General features: G+C 37.3%; 1 long non-coding RNA gene across 2 annotated transcripts; it reads right to left on the bottom strand.

Annotated features, from left to right (window-relative positions):
• Positions 1 to 32: 32 nt before the first annotated feature.
• Positions 33 to 9,581, bottom strand: LOC136012825 (uncharacterized). 2 transcript variants are annotated; one of them, XR_010611981.1, is made up of 3 exons: positions 9,062 to 9,581; positions 7,010 to 7,111; positions 33 to 622 (listed from the first exon to the last, which is right to left on the bottom strand). It is a non-coding gene; the product is annotated as an uncharacterized LOC136012825 (long non-coding RNA). The 2 variants fall into 2 exon arrangements; XR_010611982.1 differs by lacking the exon at positions 33 to 622 and adding an exon at positions 6,771 to 6,852.
• Between the last annotated feature and the right edge of the window lie 12,955 nt (positions 9,582 to 22,536).

A 22,536-nucleotide genomic window follows, 5' to 3' on the forward strand; every position in this document is an offset into this window, starting at 1 on the left:
AGACCACACAAAGCAGAAGAATCAGACAACGGTTCGGGAATCAGAAAATTTTATTCCAGGTCAGTTTCACACAGGGAGGGTGATTGGTGTGGAATTCCTATTCTCCATGGTTGTTGGGAACTATGGGCTGCCTTTGGGAAGATGACGCAGTGCAGGCTGACACTGTGTTTCTTTGTCCTTAGGTCTTCACTGAAAGCTACAGAAATCTCTTGCTAAGCAGTGTGAAGAAAAGGCAGTGAGCGTGCCATGGTCTGGTCTTGTCCTTGTCTGGGCCTACGTAGTTCAGGTAGTTAACTTTTCAACTGTGTCATGTCACTGTCGATATCCTCATTCTCCTCAACAACATGAAAATCAGCTGCTTATCCAGGCTCTCTGTCTGTGTGGCTAAGGACAGGAGCGCACCATGGTCTGGTCCATTTAGTGTCAGGATCTGCATCTGCAGAAGACAGGAGAACAAACTACACAGCAGCCACACTGGTTCACCATGGCAAACCCCTGCCCAGGGCTCTGCCAGACCCCGTCACTTAACTTTGTGTCCTTATGGAAGGTACCGAATCTCTGCACGAGTGGCTGAGGAGCGGAGTGCACCAAGGTCTGATCCTGCCCCGTTGGGTGCCTGTGGCTGCAAAAGAGAAGATAACTGCAGAGCAGCCACCACTGCCCACCACGCGCAACCCCTGCGCAGGGCCCTGCCACACTCCGAGGCTTAACTTTGTGTCCTTGCAGCAGGAGGCGAGTGTCTGGCTGTGTGGCCGCGGTCAGGAGTGTGCCCTGTTCCGGTCCTGCCCTTGTGTGAGCTTCTGGCTCTGGAAGTGAAAGGAGGAGCGGCCACCATCTGCCACGCATGGGGCAGCCGCTGCCTCCCTGCCCGGGCCCAGCAGCCCGGCCCTCCCCTCCCTGCCTTCCTCCTGCCCTCTCACCTGGGCCCTCACTCACCCATCTGCTCACCTTCAGGCTGGTCTGGCCCTTGTCACCGCACAGCCCTTTATATACCCGCGCTGGTATCCATGCTACCAACCCCTGTGGAACAGAATGGACACCACCAACATTCCATTCGCTGTGACACAGTCACCACCAACATTCTCTCCCCTGGCACATGACCAACACCAAATTTTTTTCTGCTGGGATACAGCCAGCCAACCCAGAGAGCTCGCTGCCACTCCTGTCTGTGCTGGGACGCAGCCTCTTGACCTGGGGCTGTGCTCACCCCACAGGTCCTCGCTGTCCTGTTCCACCCCAGTTCCCCTGGGCCTCCTGCTCGCTGTCAGGGCTGGGGCAGAGCAAGATGGAGCTCAGCATGAGGGTGCACACAACCAAATGTGATCTCTAAACACCAGCAGCAATTCAGGTGTTTGACATTCTGACCTAGTGCCACCTGGGCTGTCTTACATCCCAGCATCCCATGGATATACATGAAACTGGCAGACAGGAGACGGGACCTGGGAAAAATGCATGCCTCTTCAGATCAGGCAGAAGCAATACATGAGGCATCTCTCATTGCACTAAATGCTTATTTTAATTCCAGTTCTAACACCTAGAATTATGCTGTCTCTTTGAGTTGCTCAAGGATATGGATTAGGCCAATCTCCATCATTTTTGCACTTTAAAGTGTATAGCCTTGACTGAAAGTTGACCGAAAGTCTACAGAATGCAGTCTTCTGTGACTCAAAGTATTTAGAGCAACAGCACACAGAAGTGGAGGTTTCTCAAAGCACTTGGTACCTAACTTCTTAAACCCTTACAAATCTGACTGTAACACAGAAAAAAAAAAAAAAAAGACAAGAGCTGAAAATAAGATTTAGAATGGAAGTTCATATCCATTTTTACCTATAACTTAGTGATGACCACATAAAAAGGAATACAAGTTATACTCTCTGATGAGGAGACAAACAGTAAGATCCTGTCCCATGGAACTAGGATTTGCTTCATGCCAATGCCTGGAAATATTAAGAATGGAAAAAAAAAAAAACAAAACCAAACAAACCCAAACAAAACAAAACAAAACAAACAAACAAAAAAAAAAGCCCTAACAAAAATTTACTCCTTCACAGGTTTTTTTCTCCATGTGGAATATCAATGTGCAAGAGGGTTTTATAACAAACAGTTTCCATACTCAGTGATTGGATTGGAGATTGGATATAAGGAGGAAATTCTTTCCTGTTAGGGTGGTGAGGCACTGGAATCGGTTGCCCAGGGAGGTTGTGAGTGCTCCATCCCTGGCGGTGTTCAAGGCCAGGTTGGATGAAGCCTTGTGTGGGATGGTTTAGTGTGAGGTGTCCCTGCCCACGGCAGGGGGCTTAGGACTAGATGATCTTGAGGTCCTTTCCAACCCTAACTGTTCTATGATTCTATGATTCTATGATCTTAAATGCCTGATGTTAAGGACCTTTGAGTCTTGTGGAACTCTACCACAACCACTAAATAAAATAATAATTTTAAATAAATATTTATTATTAAAATAATTTAAAACACTCTGGGAATTCGAACACTTTGCTTACTCACTGCATACTTGCATATGGTAGGCTAATAGTGCCACTGAACTATAAGGGACGGAAATAAACCATCATGCCATTTTGACAGGCCTGTTAAACCACTCTTGGTTCCTTGGGGGTGTAAAGGGAGGAGGGGAAGTAAGGGAAGTTGTAGGCATTTTTGTTTTAATCTATTCATACTTTCCTTTCTGTAATTATGTAAAGAGGGAAATTTCACCTCTGGGATAGCAACCACTACAAAACATGTTAAATAAAGCACTAATTATATACTTAGCTATATCAGAATTAGACTTTAAGAAGGGAACAAGGAGCTGTTACACAGTTAGAACGATTTGTCCTTGGATAGCTGCATTTGAAATGACATTTTGGGAGCTTTGTGGGGGACCACAGACTCTTATTTGTTAACACTTATGGGCCAATCTCTGTTGTCACATAGATCAAGAAGAAGGGGCCATAAGAAGGTACCAAGAGCACTCAAATCCAGTTCTCATATTGCTGTGCAGGCCTTGACCTGCTTAGTCATCATGTCTAACCCTTGGCTTCCCCCAAGTGCCAGACCCTGTGTCAGGATCCCTCAGTGATCACAGGGGATCCTACACCTTGATGCAGAGGTGCTGTGCTCCCTCATGACAGACAAGGGGTGAAAATGCATGCTTCCACAAGCTATCCTAGTTGAAAAAAACACAAACGGCTCATTACAGAATCAAAAAGATAAGGGTAAGTTTCTAAAAGTCCTTTTTCTTCCTGGAGTGGTGTCAGCCTGTATTAGTCCTCTGCTGATTAAACATGCTCAAGGTGAACTTGAATTAGTGCTTTTGTAAATCGGAATAAAAGAAATTAATTTCCCTAGGAAAAAAAAAAACCAACAAACCAAAACCAAAACCCCAACTGCTGCATGGGGCACTCTGCTAAGCAGTTCAAGCTTTTCTCTGAATAAGCTGAACTTACTGAGGTATTAGAATTTTTTCAAAGCCTTTGTCTGAATCAGGCAGAGCAGGGATTACTCCTGGCAACACTGTCTCCCAGAGAAGTTGCCTAACTGCTGCATTGTAGGTTTTCAGAGGTACCACCACTATTACTGAATAATTCTGTGATTCATTCCCAGATATTCTGTGATTCCAAAATCAAAGCATCTTGGAAAAATATGATTACTTTATTTATTTATAGTTTATGGCCTTTTGCAAGACCATAATGTAACCCTCAGCACCCTCTATTAGGTATGACAAGTGAAAAATATATAACCTCAATATGCGATATATATATCCTCAGTAGGCATTGCTGCTGTGCAAGAGGGTTGGCTGCACGTCTATGATAAGCAAATGAACAGAAGGTGGCAGTAACTAATAGGAGTGCCAAAAGCAGGAAATGATGGAAGACCTGGGGAATGGGAAAGAAAGGCAAGTGACAAAAAAGAGGCAGCAGGTAACAGAATATTTTTGTTACTCTTATTTCACTGAAATAACCTCCAAATGAAATTTTAGTTCACAGATAGCTTGGGGTCAAACAGAATTCCTTCTTTTTCTCCCTCTGAATATTTTAAATTCAGCCACCCTCATTGGTATTGGGGGAGGTGGATTTATTTCTTTGTTTGGTTTCCTGAGGCTGAAGCTTTTTCCCAGACAAAAATATCACACTCTGAAACTTCTTCATACTGAAAGTTCTGCTGGAGAAATCCACGTGCTGAAAGACTTATTGATTTTCCAGTTGTACTTTGGGGTTCTCCCAGATTCATTTAGGACTAGTTTAGTGTTATCACTGCTCTTTCATTTGCTCCCTTAGTATGACAAAAAAAATCACTGACATGTTTTGGGTGTTGGTTGTTGTTGTTGTTGTTGTTGTTTGGGGTTTGTTTTGTTTTGTTTTTTAATAAGCAAAGACTGCATTAGACAATTGAGCCCTGTTCATGGACCTAGGGAGAATAATTATGCAGCCAGTTGTTCCTCCCAGTTTCAATATTGCAGAAGGGGTGGGGAGGAACTTTGTTATGATGTTCTTGTTCCAGAAGAGTAAGTCAGTTGCCACAGGCTCAGAGGCCTCTGAGGAAGAGCTGTTGACATCAGTGCTTCTGGCAGTCAGGGCTGCAGGGTTTGGCATATGTTGCTGGCTTTTATTTTCTTGTATTTGCAGCCTGATATCAACCTGACAGTGAAAAAAAGCTGGTGAATGGAATTTGCCTGCGCATAAGTGTCCTTTGTGAATTTCCAGTACCATTTCTGTTCACAAAGGCTATGGATTTCCTTTCATTGCTGGCATAGCAAATATTTCATTCCTCTGATCTGCTTCAACGTCCTTGAAGAGGATATTTTCAAATTCTTCTGCTTCCTCTTTATTTTTCAAGGAATTCAGTGTTTGTTATAGGTATAATACAGCTATACTAAGTCTACAGCACATGAAAGGTTGAAGAAAAAGGTCATGTATCTAGAAATTCCACTTAACAAAGAAAAAAAAAAAAAGAAAATAAAAAGAAAAAGTAAAAGAAAAAATGAAAAAGAAAAAAGAAAAAGAAAAAGAAAGAAAAGAAAAAGAAATAGAAAAAGTAAAGGGAAAAGAAAAAAAGAAAAGAAGAGGAAAAGATAAAGAAAAAAAAGAAAAAGAAAAAAAAAGAAAAGAAAAAAGAAAAGAAAAGGAAAAGAAAAGAAAAAAGAAAAAGAAAGAAAAAAAGAAAAGAAAAAAGAAAAAGAAAGAAAAAAGAAAAGAAAAAAGAAAAAGAACAAGAAAAGGGAAAAAAAGAAAAAGAAAAAGAAAAAGAAAAAGAAAAAGAAAAGAAAAAGAAAAAGGAAAAGAAAAGAAAAAGAAAGAAAAAGAAAGGAAAATAAAAGGCTTCAAATGTATCCATGAAGATATACATGGGTGCTATCATTTAACAGACACAGCTGTGCAGCTGCATTTAGGTTTTAAGTGTTAGAGACTATATATTACCATCCTCTTGTTTCTAGAAGCTGGGTATTCGTTTTCACTGAAATCGTACAGCAGAGCGTGCCTGGTTTTGAATCTCTGACCTTCATTTTGACAAAGCAGAGGAAGACACGTGTCTGAGGAGCTGCGTGATATATGCTGGTGTGGGCAATTTTTTTTTTTGAGAGATGTTAATGACCTGGAATTCCTGTTTATGCCTGCGTTTCTTTGCCCCTAGAATACCTGTTACCAGTTGTCACTGGATTAAAGGGACCAGGTTTTAACTTATACTGAAGCTTTGGAGGTCTAATTATGTTCAAGGTCTACCAGAGCCAGGTATCTAAAAATGGTGAGTCGAATTTAGATCGTAAGAAAGTAAGCTAAAAGGCAGCTTGATAGGCCAGCTGTCCCTCCTAAGATATCATATGATTCGTAAGACTCATAGAGCCGGTAAATTTTTTCTATGATCTTCCCCATCATCAAGTATTTAAATTTATTTACATTTCAAAAGAAAGTACTACAGTCCCTACCATGCAGGAGCCATGTTCCTTGTCTGCTGTAGAAGCAGAGAAATTGTGTAAGGAATTCTGATGAAACAATTAGGAATTACATTCAAAATGCCGTTTCATTAGTTCTTATACTCTTTTATTATCAGTAGTAAGGCTAAGTTGCAAGTACGTGCTGACACAGGACAGCTACACAGTGATCATTACTTTCTTGCATTTTGCTTGACAACTTTGCTATGACCTTGCAAACTGAGGAACCTGTCTGTCACTTATAATTCATGTATCACCGTCAATTTCCAGAGGACTAGGCAGCTTGTCCTATATGTCTAGTTAGGAAGAAATGAAAAATGCAGCAAAATCCCTCTTGATTTTTTTTTATTTTTTATTTTTTATGTATAATTGTTGCTGAAGACAATGGTACAGATGGTTATTTTCTGTAAGCCATTAACCAGACATTCCAAGAATATAATTTTCTCTTCTACTGTTTATTTGAAATCAAAGCAGACTTCTTGTGCTGTTCTAGCAAATAATTTCTTTCTCATGGGATGGGATAGGATGGTTAATATGGTAGAATATTTCAGTGAATATTTGCTTGGCTATGGGAACATGCTATTCTAAGTGAAATTTTCTGAATATACTTTAAAAAATATCAGCATATAAAGCAAAAGGAGTTGTCAGTATTTTTATAAATCTATGATAAATTTTCTAACGAGAACTGCAAAGGTGGTGAGGAGTGCAAAAAGCACTTTGCTATTTATTTCCCTTTCTTTTAAAAGTATTTGTGTGAACTGCAGCTCTGAAGTTAATATTATCCCAAATAAAACAATTCTATGATTAAAATAACTATTAAAGTTGGAAAATAGCTGCTTACCATGAAATCTATCTTTAGTGTTTCACAGATCATTGAGGACCAATCTTGTCTCTGTTTTAAATTTGCTCATTTTTTCCTAGGGGCAGAACTAGTAGAAGAAACAAAGGTATCAAAAGGACACAGCCTAAATCCTCCTCAAGGCTCTTTCAGAGCAGAAGCAATACAGAAGAGGGTAAAAAAAAAAAAAAAAAAAAAAAAAAAAAGAAAAGAAAAAGACTGGAGAAAACAGATTTTCCATTACTCACCAGATCAGTTGCTGATCCAAAAAGGAAATCCAAGCCATTTAGTTCCTAGTGTATTTCTTCACTCAATAGACTAGGTTGTCACCATGAGATAGTCTGTACTTTCTGTTCCAAGAGAAGAAAGTAGAAGTTACTTTGCTAAGACAATATCTGCCCATGAAAACTGTGTGCAACATCCTACCAAGTACCTGTTTCTCATTAACCTATAGCCAATCTATGGCAAACAAATTTATCAAGATCCAGCCAGAAGATATTCAAACAGAGGCTTCTGATTTGACATGAGGATGAAAGGGTTGCCCACTTTCAACACTCTTGCTTTCCATAGTATAAGATTACTTGGTCGTTTGATTTTAGCAGCAAAAGATTACTTGGAGATTGTTCCAGGACTGTAATGGCATCCTTAAGAACACACTTGAGTCTCCTTCCTAACAGATTTAATTCCTTCAAATATTTACTTTTAAAGTTGGATCAAAGGGGAGAACAAATTTAAGCACCAGAGCCACAAGCTCATGAAATATTATCCTCAATGAAAGAATAAAATCATGTCAGATCAGTAAATTTCATAAGCATTTTACCCTTTCTTGAGGTTTCATTTCTGAGATACAAGTTCTATACAAATTCCAAGAAGTGGATGAATCTGCTGAATATTTTATCACTTTCCCACATGCTCTAAAAGAACATTACAACTTCACTGGAAAGTTACATTATGAAAACACATGGATAAAATTACTTGTGCTAGGAAAGAACAGTGCATCTCAGAGAGTCCTCATGCTGAAAAAAAATTGGTTACAGTACATATCTGAGGTAAGTGCATGAATAAGCGACTGAAATCCAACGCATAGGCAAAACCTAAAGAGCAAGCATTGATGTGAGCACCCACTGACTTTCCAAGCAATCCAGTAGAAATCCCCAAGTGCCCAGTGCAGATATATCTCTAGGCACCCACTTGGTGAATGACTACCTTAGAATGCTGTATGTGACAATGTCACAGAGGGCTTTAGGTGCATGCTGCTTGGCGGGCCACCATTAAAGACGCAGGAAGTGCCAGCTGCAGAGCCCAGGCTGCTGGAGATGTTATTGCCAATGAAACACTGAAGCCACTTTACATCAGCAAAGCCATACAAAAATGTTGTGATTATCTCTAGAGTTCTGTAAAACCAACTAGTGCAAGCCAAAAATTCAGACTGTTTAACTGCAAATACAGAAGAATCAAATAAAAGTTTTAATTTCCCTAACCTAATAAGGGGAAAACCCTGGGAGGCAGTGTTTTAATTTTGTAAAACTTATTTAATCTTTCCAATGCTATCCTTCACTTCTAAAAATTAGAATAAAAGATGATTAAAAACTGCTCTTCTCTTTATTCGTCTGAAGTGGGTTGTTGTGTCTATGGCTAGGAAGGAATGTCAGACAAAAAGCCATAATGTGGCTCCAAGTTTTAATTTAATATAGTAGAAATACGTATGGTTTGTTACTTTTTAATTTAATATACATTTTCATTACTAAAATAAGTTTTGGAATTTTTAAAAATGTTCCTGCAAATTCTTCTAGAAATCCACTGGAAATTATTTACAAAGGGAACGCAGTTCAAAGGGAATGTCACTGCTGAGCAACGAAAGCTGGAAAGTGATAAACACTCCATACTGGCTATGTACTTAAAACAGTCACCAAACCAAATATTTCTACATAAATTATATTAAACCCTCCTTGCTTTTAGCTAGTCCATAATTAAAACATGTTTCAACACCTCTGGAAAACTCAGTATAGGAATAGTCTATAGGCTGAAAGATATCTGCATATAAAGTAATTGTAGCAATTGTCAGGGTCTGATTGGACAAAATCCCAGTGCCACACCCTCTTTCATCCCAAGAATGAAACTAAGACACAAATGAGGTCAAATACTGTAACTGGGCTGTTTGTTTATTACAAATTACAGAAAGACAGTTATTATAAACAAGGGAAATTAATCTAATAAAGAGGAAAGTGATAGGACAGATTGGAAGAAAGGTAGAAAATGAAGCAAGCATTCAGGGTGCAGAGAGAGAGAGATATAGTCACCACTGCGGATCCAGCAATGTCCCAGCGATCCGTTATCATCATCATCAGTGGTGGGAGTTCTTCAGGGTTCGTAGTTGGTATTGGAGCAGAGTGTTCCCCAAGAGTCCGCCGGAGTGAGTGTCCTTATGGAATCATCCTTCTGGAGTCACCTTGAAGTTACTCATTTTGGTGATGTCTTACTCCCCCTTTTATAATGATTTGGGGGAAGTACCTATGTTCTTCATGTCACGTATCCTGTTCTTGGTGGACCAGTTTCCCTGGTCTTGCAGCCAGCTCTTCCAACTGCATGTGCCTGCACAAAGGTCTGCAGCAATTCTTGGGATAATGGGCAGCAATTCCTTGCACCAGTCCTCCAGGTAATGGACAAAATAGTCTTATCGCTTTCCCATTCATCCCTTCAGGCAGTGGAGGGTGGAGTCCCATCTCAGCTTCTTCTGCCAGTCTTTGAGACAATGGACAGTGGAGTCTGATTTCAGATCAGTCTCTCACAGCAATATGTGCATGTCTTTTTTTTTTTTGATTGTTTCCAAATGTCTTTGCCAAATTAAAAAAAAAAAAAAAAAGAAAATGAGAAAATGTTCAATATTTATTGCCAAATAAATTTAAAGTGTAAATTCACATAAGCTAAATCCAACTCGCTGTAATATAATTTGTCCAGGACATGCTAATTTGTAAAGAAAAGTCCTTGTTGATAATTATAATTGGTCTAGTTCTAAACTTTATATAGCACATGAAAAATACCATAGAATCATAGAAACAGCTGCATTGAAAAAGAGCTTTAAGATCATCAAGTCCAACCATTACCCCAAGACTGCCAAGACCACCACTAAAGCATATCGCTGAGGGCAAGAATGATCCATCCCAGTATTCTGGAAAACAAGTAGACATATCAGGAAACTGTCATGTCTAAGCAGCGTTTATGGAGCAGCATAAAGAAGGGAGAAGCAGGGACAGGCTACAGAGGAGAAATTTAGAAGCATTGGCTGGACATGGAGAGATTCTCTCAGGAAACTCACCAAGGCTCACCTGAAGGTGATGGTCACAGGGAACAGCAAAACCAATCAGAAGAGCTGTATTATTAGAAAAAGTTTTAACAAAAAAAAAACAGGAAGGAGGACCATGGAAACTACAGGCCTGTCAGCCTGACCTCAGTGCTGAAGAGGATCATGAAGCAGATTACACTGAGTGCAATCACACATCACTTGTGGGAAAAGAGGGGGATCAGGCTCAGTCAGCACAGCCTTATGAAGGGCAAGTTGACCTCCTGCTGTCAACAACTTGACCCAATACAGCATGGCACCATACCATACTCATAGACAAACTGATAAAATTATCAACTAGATCATTGAACAACAAGGGGGACTAAGAACTGGCTGAACTGGAAAGATGAGGGGGTCATTATTAGTGGTGTACACAGAGCATTTGTTCTCTGAGAGGCTTATGGAGATAGGTTTGTTCAGTGTGGAGCAAAGATGACTTTTGGGGGTACCTAAGAGCGGCCCTAGTGCCTAAAAGTAGATTATGCAGGGGACAGGTCTGGACTAATCACAAGGGTGCAAGGCAGGAGGGTGAGAGACAACTGACATAAACAGAAACTAGAGAAGGTCACACTGGATATAAGAAGAAGCTGTTTCCCCATAAGGACAGTAAGGTAGTGCACCAGTTGCCCAAGGAGGTTGTGCAGTCTCTGCCCTTGGACACTTTCAAGATGAAGCCCTGAGCAGCCTGATCCGACCTCAGAGTTGACTCTTCTGCATGCAGGAGGTTGGACCAGAGACCTCCTAAGGTTCCTCCCAGTCTAACCTATCCTTTGATCCTGCAGTAAACAAAAGCTTCTTACCATTAGCATGAGGATAATTGTTTCATACCTTCAGCTGTGGGGTTCAGACATTGGTTCCTGTTAGAGTCATTAGAGTTTCTGACTTTCTACACAGGAATGATGGCTTGAATGACCTAATGAGTTCAACTGACCTATGATTTTAACTCTTTCTACAATAAATTTATTTTTGTTACCAATTAATTTGCCATCTCTCTGAGCTATATACCATATAACCATGTGCTTAATATAATGAAAAGTGTAGCTATTACTTTAGGTGGGACAATTTCTTTTAATTGTTTTAAATGCATTCTTACTGCCCTGCATCATCTCTTTATGGAGTTCTTATTACATAGCTAAAAGTGTCATCTAGTACTGGGTTTTAATTTTGAATATTGAAAAGAGCTGAGAATCTTCCCCTCATCCTAATTGTATCCAGGTACTTACAAAGCTTGCTTCCACAGCCATTGTTTCTGATTGAGTCGAAACATGAAAAATTCATATAACTTCGTCTCCACCTTCCAATACTGCAGTATATGTAGTTTGATAAGTATAAGCTGTTTTCTATGCCTGATTGAAGATATTGATGAAGGAATGAATTTCGTACTTTATTCTGCTCTTGTATGGAAATGACTTACATGCTTAGCCTAAGTTTAACGTCTTCCAAACTTTTGTCAGCTAGAGAGCTTTTCCACACTGATCAGCAGTTAAACTCTTCTCAGTAGTGGAGACAAAGGTTTTCTTGCTGTTGATGCCTGGAGATGGACTTCTGCAGACCACAGTTAAATGATGTCAAAATGGTCTCAAAGAGTCACTACAGAATGCATGAATAGTAACTTTCTAAGCTGTGATAACTTATTGTATGACAAAGCCACTTGCAGACAGCTCACCACTTACTTTTTTTTCTCTGCTCTGCTGAACGTGTTCACTAGGTCCTGCTCATGGAAGCTTTGAAAACATAATTTAGAGTTCTACTTGTTCTATTAGTGTGACATCCGTTTGAATAAATTTGGTTTGACTTGGTTCCTGGCAGTCTGATGGATCACGGTTGTCATTTATACTAACAGTGGCAGTCTGTCTCCTCTATTTCATATGCCTTGTGCTAGAATTTTCATTACTTTGTACAACAGAATCTGACTAGTCACTAGAAATACATACAATCAGTGCACAGAAAAATAATAAATTCATGTACAAATCATTTTCACTAAAAAAATCCTTGTATTTTAAACAGAAAAAAATCAAGTAGCCTTGGAGTAATATGCATGGGACATTTCATAGGTAGGATATGAACAATGTCCTGATAAAGCCTTATTCCTCATACTCCAAACTCAGTAACATGTTTCATTCATTGTTGCTTTTCAGAATTGAAGCAGCTGAAAATAGCACAAGAGTACATTTATGTAATACTATGTCTTCTGAACATTGTCAGCTTGTTCCCCCAATTTCTAAACTTTAATTCCGACATGCACATGTGGATTGTGGGCTCAGTGATTCATCAGCGCAAGAATGAAGAATGAATCATCCCAAAATGATCATGGAGGAGGTGGATACAGTGGTACAGGAGGGCACACCAGAGGCAGCATGCCACACCATCTGAAAAAACAAGTCCAGGAATGATTGAACTGCACTTAGATGCAGTCTTCTCTAAGGATTAAAATAGAGCAGTGTGAGTTCTCTATAAATCTACCTTGTAGAAAAGTGTATTCTACAAGTAAACCCAGATTTTAACTGAAGAAAAGGCATCTGGGATTGAAGTTACATTTCTACTTTCCAAATGAATCTTAGTTCTAAATAACAAGGTAAGGGTTGGAGTGTCATCTGTGATGTCCAGCAGTTTTACCTTGCACCATGTTGAATGCTGTCATCTAACTGCCCTCAGTTGTAACTAAAAATGACTTTATAGTATCATGCCCAGAGCTGCCTGAAGAAGAAGTCTTTTTCTGATATATGCACCTCTTCCTTACACCTATCAAGTTCTAGTATCGATCATATAAGCAGTCTGTTATTATGACCTACTCTTAGTATGGGCCTGTGAGTATTACTGTATATTTGTTTCTTATTTCCATTGTGTCTCTATGTGAAACTGACAGGTATAGTAAATACTAGCACATTTATACAGTCATCCATAAACATATTTCCCATTCCCATCACTTTTGAAGACTCAGGTAAACTTTTGTGATATACAATTAAGATACATATACAAAATGAGGGCACAGTAATAATGTGTATTTTGTATGAGAAACATTGAACATTTTGGGGGGAGGTTATTAAGCAGGTTAATCTATACTTTTTATTCTTTGTTCCATGGCTATTCAAGGTACCGGCATGAAATTTCCCAGAATACCCCACTTGAGAGAAGTTAGAAAATATTACTTGCTCTAGCAATGCAAACAAAACCAGAATCCAGTTAAGTTATAACAACAAATCTTTTTCTAGCATAATGGTTTGATGCTTCCTGAGAGAATTCTTCTTCTGTTTTATGCAGTACTTCACAAAATAAGAAACTTCCCATACAATGCCAGTATTGGCCAACCAGGATTTTACACTCCTCATGGAAACAGCTGTGCCCATTATTGATCCTGCCAATTGTTCTGGGGTGAGATATGAAACAGAAAGTGTAATAGTCAGGAAATAGTTTTGTCTGACATGAAATGATAGCTTATCCTAATAATCAGCACCATGTTATATAGGCAGCAGGGGGTGCATATTGTTCAGGATATCTTTAATGTGTAATCATAGTCCACATAATTAGGAACAACCAAAGGGAATCCATGTTCATATTTCATATAAAGGCTTGAGGCAGCAACTGAAAACTTTTGCTTTATATAAATTATCTCATTGGAGATGAGAGAAAAAACATCTCAGAAATGCAGTTGATAAACCAATGGATAAGCTTCGTTGATTTGGTGAGATTTTTATTTTTTATTTTTTTATTTTTATTTTTCACAAGCCTTAAACTATAGCAGATATTAAAACTCCAGTTGAGTCTATTTTGGCTTCTGTTCATACCCTCCATGACTGAATGTTTTTACCTCCTCCAACTTTCTTCCAGAGCTGCACTACTGCAATGGAAACAACAAATCAAAACATTTTCCAACATAATTTTGTCAGAAAATAGCAATTCATCTATTCTGAAATATTGTTCAGAATTTGCAAGGAATATCTGGAGCTGAGAAAGTTATTGGAGTGTGGCTGATAAGCCATACTCCAATTCTAACTTGCAATAAACACTTAAATTTTTCAGTCCCTAAATTTCTACATATTAAATGTATGCAAGGGTTCTTGAGTAGACATGTCTTTGTCTGAGTTCAGTTTAATTCAGACACAGAAACAAGAGGTAGAAGAAAAAAAAAAAAAAAAGGAAATATTTTAAGAACTGGGCAGCTGTAACATGGAACAGTGAGAGCATCTGGGAGAGTTTGCACAGCCCAGCCTGAGAGCAGCTTTGCAGAGTCTGGCCTAAGCATATTTATCCCCATTGCTCACCTGCCTCATCCTGTCCCACCTACTGCAGGTATGGTTGTCACAGGGCATCCTAGCAATACTTGACAGCAGATCAGTCAAAGAAAAAAAGCACTAATTTTTGAGGAATTAAAACAGTCTGTCATCTATATATTCATAGTTTTGCTTCTTGCCTCAGTGGTGAAGTCCAGGACATACAAGATCAGTAAAATGGGAAAAACAGCAAATTCACCTTTTTTGTTTAAACAAATCAATGTAAAATAACAATGATTATCCTAATAAAGATATTTTAAAGGAAACTGCTTATCTTGATTGAACTTAACCTGACAATTCATCTCCGTTAAAGGACAAACTCAGTGTACTCATAACTACACTGTACAGGGAGAAGGGGATGGGCGAAACAGGGAAATGATACATGCATCTTAGTCATGCATGAGCTTTGCCTTTCAGAATTATTAAAACCATTTTATCTAATATCTCAGATACTTAAAAGAGATTACAAAAACATTGCTTACATACTCACAAAACTCACATTGTTAAAAAAGCACATATATTATTTAGTGAGTGAATGTTATTTATAATAATGCAGCTATCATCACATTTATAGAGATTTCCAGTCCTGAATATATGATATACTGTCTCTCTGCCCAAATACAGTGGATGGAGGAATGGGGACAAAACTAGCGCAAACAAAGTGCCATGATAAATGTTTGGTACCTTAAAGTCAGTGACAAATTGCCAGTTCACTTACTTTGGACAATGATTTACACCAGAAATAACCCCACTGAGCAGAAAATCCACCATATACCAATTGAAAATACACATTTATCACTTCCATTCATGAAAGCAATAGTTTCTGATCCATTTGCTTGTGCATTTCTGCAACATATTGAAATTAATAACTTTTAATATTTCAGAAAGGCAATAAAACAGAGCCAACTTAGTCTGAATCTGATATTTTGAGAACAACTCATTCATCCTACTCCTTGCTTAACTTCACATTCACTTAATAATGGTATGGCTAGACAATCTTCCGTCGTCTCTTTCCCCATCTGCATGTCTGCTGTATTTACCCCATACAGGGCCAGACTGTTGAATACACATAGATTTGCTTAAATAGTGAGAAAATTGTTCCAGTGATTATCCAGCTTCTCAGATGCCACAATTATCCCAAAGTTTCAACAGCTGTTTCATGTTTCTCAGTTACAGTAGCAGACTGGTCAATAAAAGAAAAAAAAATGTATTTTATTTTTAATTTTTTTTATTTGAAGTATAGTACATTATATGCAACTAAAAAGCCAGTCAGAAGTCTTAGGTGAAAAGCTGAAGTCAGGAATCAAAGAAAGAAGAAAGATCTTATCCTCTCACCTGACATCAAAATACAGTACTTGGGGAAAGAAAGAGTGCGAACAATAATATGGGACTCAGTGATTGGTTTTGTAACAAACCTAATTTCCAGAGATGCCCTGACTTGCTCAGCTGTCAACTGAAAAATCAGTTATTGGAATCTGCGCAGATCCAGAGAAGCACAGCTGTCAACATTACGTTGTTCTCCTGCTGCTTTATTTATCTCTTTTCTTGAATTCCTTCCCTCCTTTCTATATTCCTCCTGCACTGGTTTCAAGTTGCTTATTCTTTGCACATCTTATAACTGTCTCCTATATCTTTCTCTTTTTTCTTTTTTTTTTCACCTGTGTTTAGTATCTCTAGTTGTTTCTTTCTCTTCTATGTAAAAATACAGATGTATAAACCTCACCCTCTTAATCCCAATTTGTTAGTCCTCTCTGCCTGCCTCTCCTGCTCCTGGTTTTAAGCCTAGCTTTGTGTCAGTCTGCATAATTTCCCCATGTGCCAAACTGTCAGGAACAAACAGAAGAGTTTTGCTGTGTTCAGACAAACTGAAGAGTCTTGTTTGCTCTGAGCAAAATACATATTGGTTTATGAGTCCCTTTTTTGAAAAAGGAGTAGGCAGATTTTTTTCAAGGGATGAAAATTCCCTAGAAATGTACATCTGAGAACTCGGCGTATGTTTTATATACATTTATTTCTGTACAGAGATTCATGAGCAAATTAAACTAAATGCATTTCCATGCTACCCTCCTGAGAAGCAAAAGGAAGGTGTATGCACACTGAAGCTCAATAATGCCTTCAGGCTTCCTCAGGTGGGGAGTGCTGCATCAACTGATGATGCTATACCTGGCACAACTTATGGAGCTCCAGCCTGCCTATGATTCAGCAGCTTTTCCTGAGCTTCCCATGGACTGCGACAGCTTTGGACACTTTTTTGTGATTTGTGTTTTCATGCCAGCTTATGTTCTATAAGCCTCAGCCTCATGTATTGCACCTTGTGAAGAGGAACAGGTGAGGTGGCTTGTTTGTGTTTACCATTGTACTTACACAGTAGACATCCCGCAGGCTAAATGCAGGGCTCTTAGGGATCAGCAGGTCATTTTATCCTATTGCACTGAATAAATGGGCTGGGGAAGATGTGAGGCCTCGCGCTGTCTTTTAAACTAAGTCTAGAATGGAGATTTGACATGGTGCACTTTCTTGCTTTCGTATCAGCCTTCCAAAACACTAGATGTTGTACATACTACTTCTGCAGTGCAAGACTATCTTATTTATTTTAATTTCTTTTTTAAGAAAAAATATGTAGTGATAATTCATCTTTAGGAATATGAATGTTTTGGTGTCCATGAGCTATTTGTCTAGGCTTCCACAACGGTTATCCAACTGTAGATGATACAGTTGGACTCTGGAAAGTGATACAGCTAACCTTTGAATGGACACCTAGTTGCAGTTGACTGGATGGCTCTAGGCTCCACTGACTGTGTTAATTATATCTCCATGAGCTGTCATGGGAGTTTAGTCACCTAATGTACATGTAGACATGTAAATTTAGTTACCTGTACCTGCAAGCTGATCTCATCCCATTAGGGATGAGTATCAATGGTATCAATGGAGAGAATGGTATCAATGGAGAGAAATGAACTAGTGTGTGATGCATTTAATTTCATCCTGAAATACACATCTAAAATATCCCACACCAGGATTTGTCCAATTTGTTACCAAGTTTGCAGTTTTTATAGCTTGATACTTTCATATCCAATTTAGGGGCTTAACTTCAAACATTTTCTCAGAGCTGGAATTCTTCATAGACAAAGGAAAGTATATATAGGACATCTAGTTCTTTCCCATCCCTGTTAGCTGAAAGCACGGTTTGTTCAGATATAATTTTGAAGGCTAGTTCATTTGTAAGCTTACCTTAACACATCCTGAACCAGTAGAAAGCATATTGCCATTTCATATTTTAATTAGCACAAATAATTGCTAATTTAATTGCCAATCTCATCAGTAAAAAGCCTTTAATAAGAAAATAAAGGCAATTACAAGTTTTTATGCTCTTCCACAGTAAAATTCTCAAGGGTTATTTTCAAATAAATATTCTGTTAACCATTGCCAAGCTTTCTGCATCAAATGATTTTGCTTTTCTGTTCCAAGGTTAGATGTTCGTTCTGCTTCTTCCCACCATTTTCTCTCCCTATAGAAAGCATAACAGTGAAGTAAAAGACTCAATCAAATAAGGTTAATAGATTTTGAAATTAGAAGGAACATTATGATCTTTAATAGCATGACTCCCTAAATAACATAGGCCATAAAAACTCACACAGCAATTCTTGCATTCAAGCTACAATAGTTCTCCAAATTTTAGCACATCCATCGGAAAATTATCAAGACTTTCTGTACAGACTTCTAGAGAGATAAAATGCAGCACGTCCCTGTTTGTTTGATTTGGTAAATTACCCTAGAAGCTTAAACCATGACTGGAAAGCTTTGGTCAGACTTTGATATTGCTTTTCATGATAAACAGTTTATCAGAAGTCCCTTCCCATGTTGTTACTTGTAGATCATGGGCAAATCAGCTCTTAATCCCTTTTTGAACATATTACGTGCATATTTATTGCTATTGTCCTTACTGTAAAAATGCTTTCCAGATATACATAATTAGTAAAGCTTTTCCCTGACATGTCTCAAATTTTTATATTTTTTTCATTGTGGACATCAGAATGGAACCAGGATTTTTACTAACGCATGGAGTGGTGATATTTCCTATTTACTCCTTAATACTCTGCAGTTTATATTTCAAAGATTTCAAAATGTGTTTGTTTCCTAACTAGACAGTTGCCCATAGGTTATCTATCAGTATAAATAAGTTCTCAATAGTGTCATCATATTTCCCTGTTAAGAGTTTATCTTCTTAGACATATGGAGTTTGACTTACTTCTGTTAATTAACATTTTGTCCAATGGAGATCGCCTTGCCAAGTGAACCAGACTGATCTGTAAAAGAGATCTGTCATCATTATTATTTGACAGTCTAGAAAGTTTACTCCATCGACAAACTGTTCCACTGATTTTTTTTTACCATAAATTTGCTAGAAATTTTGAGCTGCTATGAAGAAAACCTGAGATGTCTGTGGCAGGATTGTATCTGGGATATGATGATGAATTGGCAAACTGTTTTCATTTTTACATTTAACTATTCTTATCCACTTTTAATGATCTACTTTTATTTTGTGAAATTCTTTTTTTTTAGCCACTGTGGTACAAAAATTAAATAAAATGTTTTGCCATCATCTATTATGCTTACTGAGCTTTTTTTATCATCCAAAATTTTCATATCATGTTTGGCAGAGTTAAATAAAAATTACATAAACTCTTTTTAATTTTCATTTATTATTTCAACATCCTTTTATTTTTATATGAATACCTTCCATATTAGACATTCAATTGGACTTACTAGGGCTTTAAATGCACTGTGTTTCAATGACTGTGAACTAAAATGGAAGAAGAACTGATTTTAAATATAAGAGAAATAAAAAGAACATTAACTATGAAGAACAGGAAAGCCAGGAATAGCTTCACTATATTTGGGGAATAAATGACAGTTTCAGACAATGCATATGTTAGAAAAATGTGCTTTTATATGAAAATTTGGAAAGTGAAAAAGTAAATGTTTTTTCATATATGGTTTTAACAGCATTAGGCATATATGTGACTGGATCATCTATTACAAGTATTGGGCATTTTCATAAAAATCTACTACTTTAGCCTATCTCTAGATGAAAAGTATGAGTTACGCTATTACTCAGACTTGTTTTCCCGGATGCATGTACAACATCAATGCCAATATAAGTAAAAAATGGGCCATTCTTCATGCATGATTTGTTATACCATTATTTTCAGTATATTTTTCTTCACGAAATTTGGCTGATTACAGATGCCTACGGCCATATTCAATCACTGACCATATTAGAATTTCTTATGGCTTGTTTGGAGATTTGTAAGTGCCTGCAGTTTTTCAAAAGGTAGTGGATTTCATAAATTGTCGACGTTGCAAAGTGTTTGTTTAGATTTGTATTCTACAAAGCAAAACAACATCTCATTCCTTGTGGTAACATCAGTTTTCTTCAAGTTAATACTGAGGAAATTCCTTCAGCTTAAGTAGTAGGGAACTTTGCTTTTTTTTCTCTGCTGAGTTTTTATGACTAGTAACTCTATTCAACAGTGAAGAAAGCCTGTAGGTCACTAAAGATTAAAACTATAAAATACTGAGTTTTTCACCTTAAATTTTTTTAGAAAGCAGTGTTATTTGAGAAAAACATATGCCATCAAGGCAATAAAACACTGTTTCCTTCAGCTTTGTAGTGACTCTTGCTCATTCTCATATAAAGTAAAAAATTGAGTTCTTTTTTACTTACTACATGCCATAGTATGAGCACTACACAATTTCACAATATAAAATTTAGCTTAAGAAAAATATTTCATTTAATTTTGCATTATTTTAACAAAACTATTTCTCCTGGAGTTTTATCAAAATTTGAATTAAAAATATTCAGAACATATGCATAATTAATTTTTTTTTTAAACAGGTTCAAAACCAGAATATATAAAACACTGTTACCATTATTTCAAATACTAAAAATAATCCCACATCCAGGGCTGTCCATAGTGTTTAGAGGTTTCAATTTAAAAGCTATCGTACATTTGGCATTCACCCTTAATTAGTTATTTCTTACTTGAGGATAATTATTCTTTCTCCAGCTGAGGCAGCAACTTCATCATATTGGTGTAATCCAAATATGGAAAAAAATGTGTTTATTATTCTTGCTTGGACAGATAACTTGAGGAGACTCTACGTAGAAAATGTCATGTAAGGTAATAATAGTCTCTTTGAGGCAAATCCATCTGTCACAGTGTTTACTAAGTTCCTTCCTCAAATCAAGCTTTCTTTTGATTTCATTCATCATACAGCTATTTGTGTCCATTAGTTATTCTTACTAAAACCAAAACAACAACAAAAAACCCCAAACAAACCAACAAACCCAAACCAGATCCTAAAGGTACAGTATTTAATATTTTCATTTTTTTCAAAACTAGTAGTTATATTTTAAAGGGAAATGTTGCATTATTACTTAGGGATCATTGATTTAATGCTGAAGTATGAATATTTGACTATCAAATATACCACTGAGACTAGGCAATTGATTAGTATTTGAACTACTTTTGGGGTTTTGTTTGTTTTATTTTCTTTTGGTTTGTTTTTTTCTCAGAATTTCTTTATTACACATTAGTGTCATAGTGTCTAACTCACAAGAGCTTTATTAGCCTTGAGCCATGTCTAAATTCATCAGTTCATCTAATATCCTGTTTCCAGTGATGACAAAAAAAAGCTGTAGTTGGAGAGAGGTATGAAGCTCTGTAGAAGATTCTGCCCACTAGGTAGATCTCCACCCAGTTTCAAGACCCAGAAGAATTTAGCTTTCTGTTCTCCTCCACATGAAGTAGTTTAACAGGAAGTAGTTGTACAATCTCAGTAAATGTCAAATATAATTTTGAATCCCAGCCTCAATGGCTTTGTCTTCACCTTCAGAAAAGATAGGATTTTGGATACATAAACTTTTGGCCACTCTACTAGAAGCTAATGGAAATAAATAATTTGGCTTCCTAGCAGTACCTAATTTCCTTAACTGCAACTTCAAATTTGTGGCATTCCAGCTAATTCACTGACTCTTTTCAAAACTTTTGAGTTTCATAAAAAAAAAAAAAAATCTTGATTTTTTTATACCTTTTGTTACTTATAATAATTTCAGCCATCTTAATTTATAATATCCTGCAGTAATTTATGCTGCTGCCAATTATATTCACTAGAGATATCTTTAGCTATAATAACCTCATTTAAATTGCTGTTAAATCATACCAGTTTTTTTTTTTTTGCCTTCCAGTTCTCTTTATTTGTCACAGGTATGTAGGTTTTACTGTGGTATTTTTTGTTAGATTTATATTCTGTATGCAAGGGTTTTGGGGTTTTTTTTATTTATTTTACTTTTATTGTACATTTTTATTTAACTGCCCTACAATCACTCCCCATGTAGTCACTTGCATTGCACATTTCCTGAAAGATAGTTTACTCCATTTCAGAAGTAGATTAAGCTATCTCACAGAGCCTTAAAAAGAACAAAGTGTACACACAAGACACTACTAATGACTAATTAGTGTCTCGTAAATTTTTTATATTTTAAATTTCCTATGGTAACTCACACTGCATGAATAATGGTCTGCTCCCTTCATCTCCACTATATGGAAATTTGTGAATATTCAGAGGCAAATGGAAATAGATGAGCTATATGATGGTACTTTACAATCATGAAGACTGGGAGACTATGAAGATAATAAAGTGGTTATAAAAGACAAAAATATTTCCATTAGCTCATTAGCATACTTGCTAGTGTTGTGTACAGTTTGACCAGCCATTTTTTATATAATATTTGAATTCTCCCGTCACACTTTTTTTCCTGTGTATTTGAGAAATATGTCTTAACTCTGAATATACCCCATTTTTCCTCCTTATTATTTCTCAGACTATAGCTGTTTGAAGGTCAGTTGGCATAATGACATGATCCTGTGTTTCTTCCCTGATACTTCTTCCTTGTGTCATGGCATTTTTGGATTAGAAGAGGCTCTTTTCTTTCCTGTCTTCTCAGCAGTAAACACTGTTAAATATTTTATGAGAAGCAGGAGTTCCTGCAGGGTTTAAGTAGAATGTTCTGCAAATGCACCTCTGTACATTTACTTTTTTATCTCCTGACGTGTGCAAGAAAACTATTTCCTTGGATTTTTGACAACTTCCACTTTGA

This window comes from Lathamus discolor, chromosome 4 (genome assembly GCF_037157495.1).
Source record: "Lathamus discolor isolate bLatDis1 chromosome 4, bLatDis1.hap1, whole genome shotgun sequence".
NCBI lineage: Eukaryota > Metazoa > Chordata > Aves > Psittaciformes > Psittacidae > Lathamus > Lathamus discolor.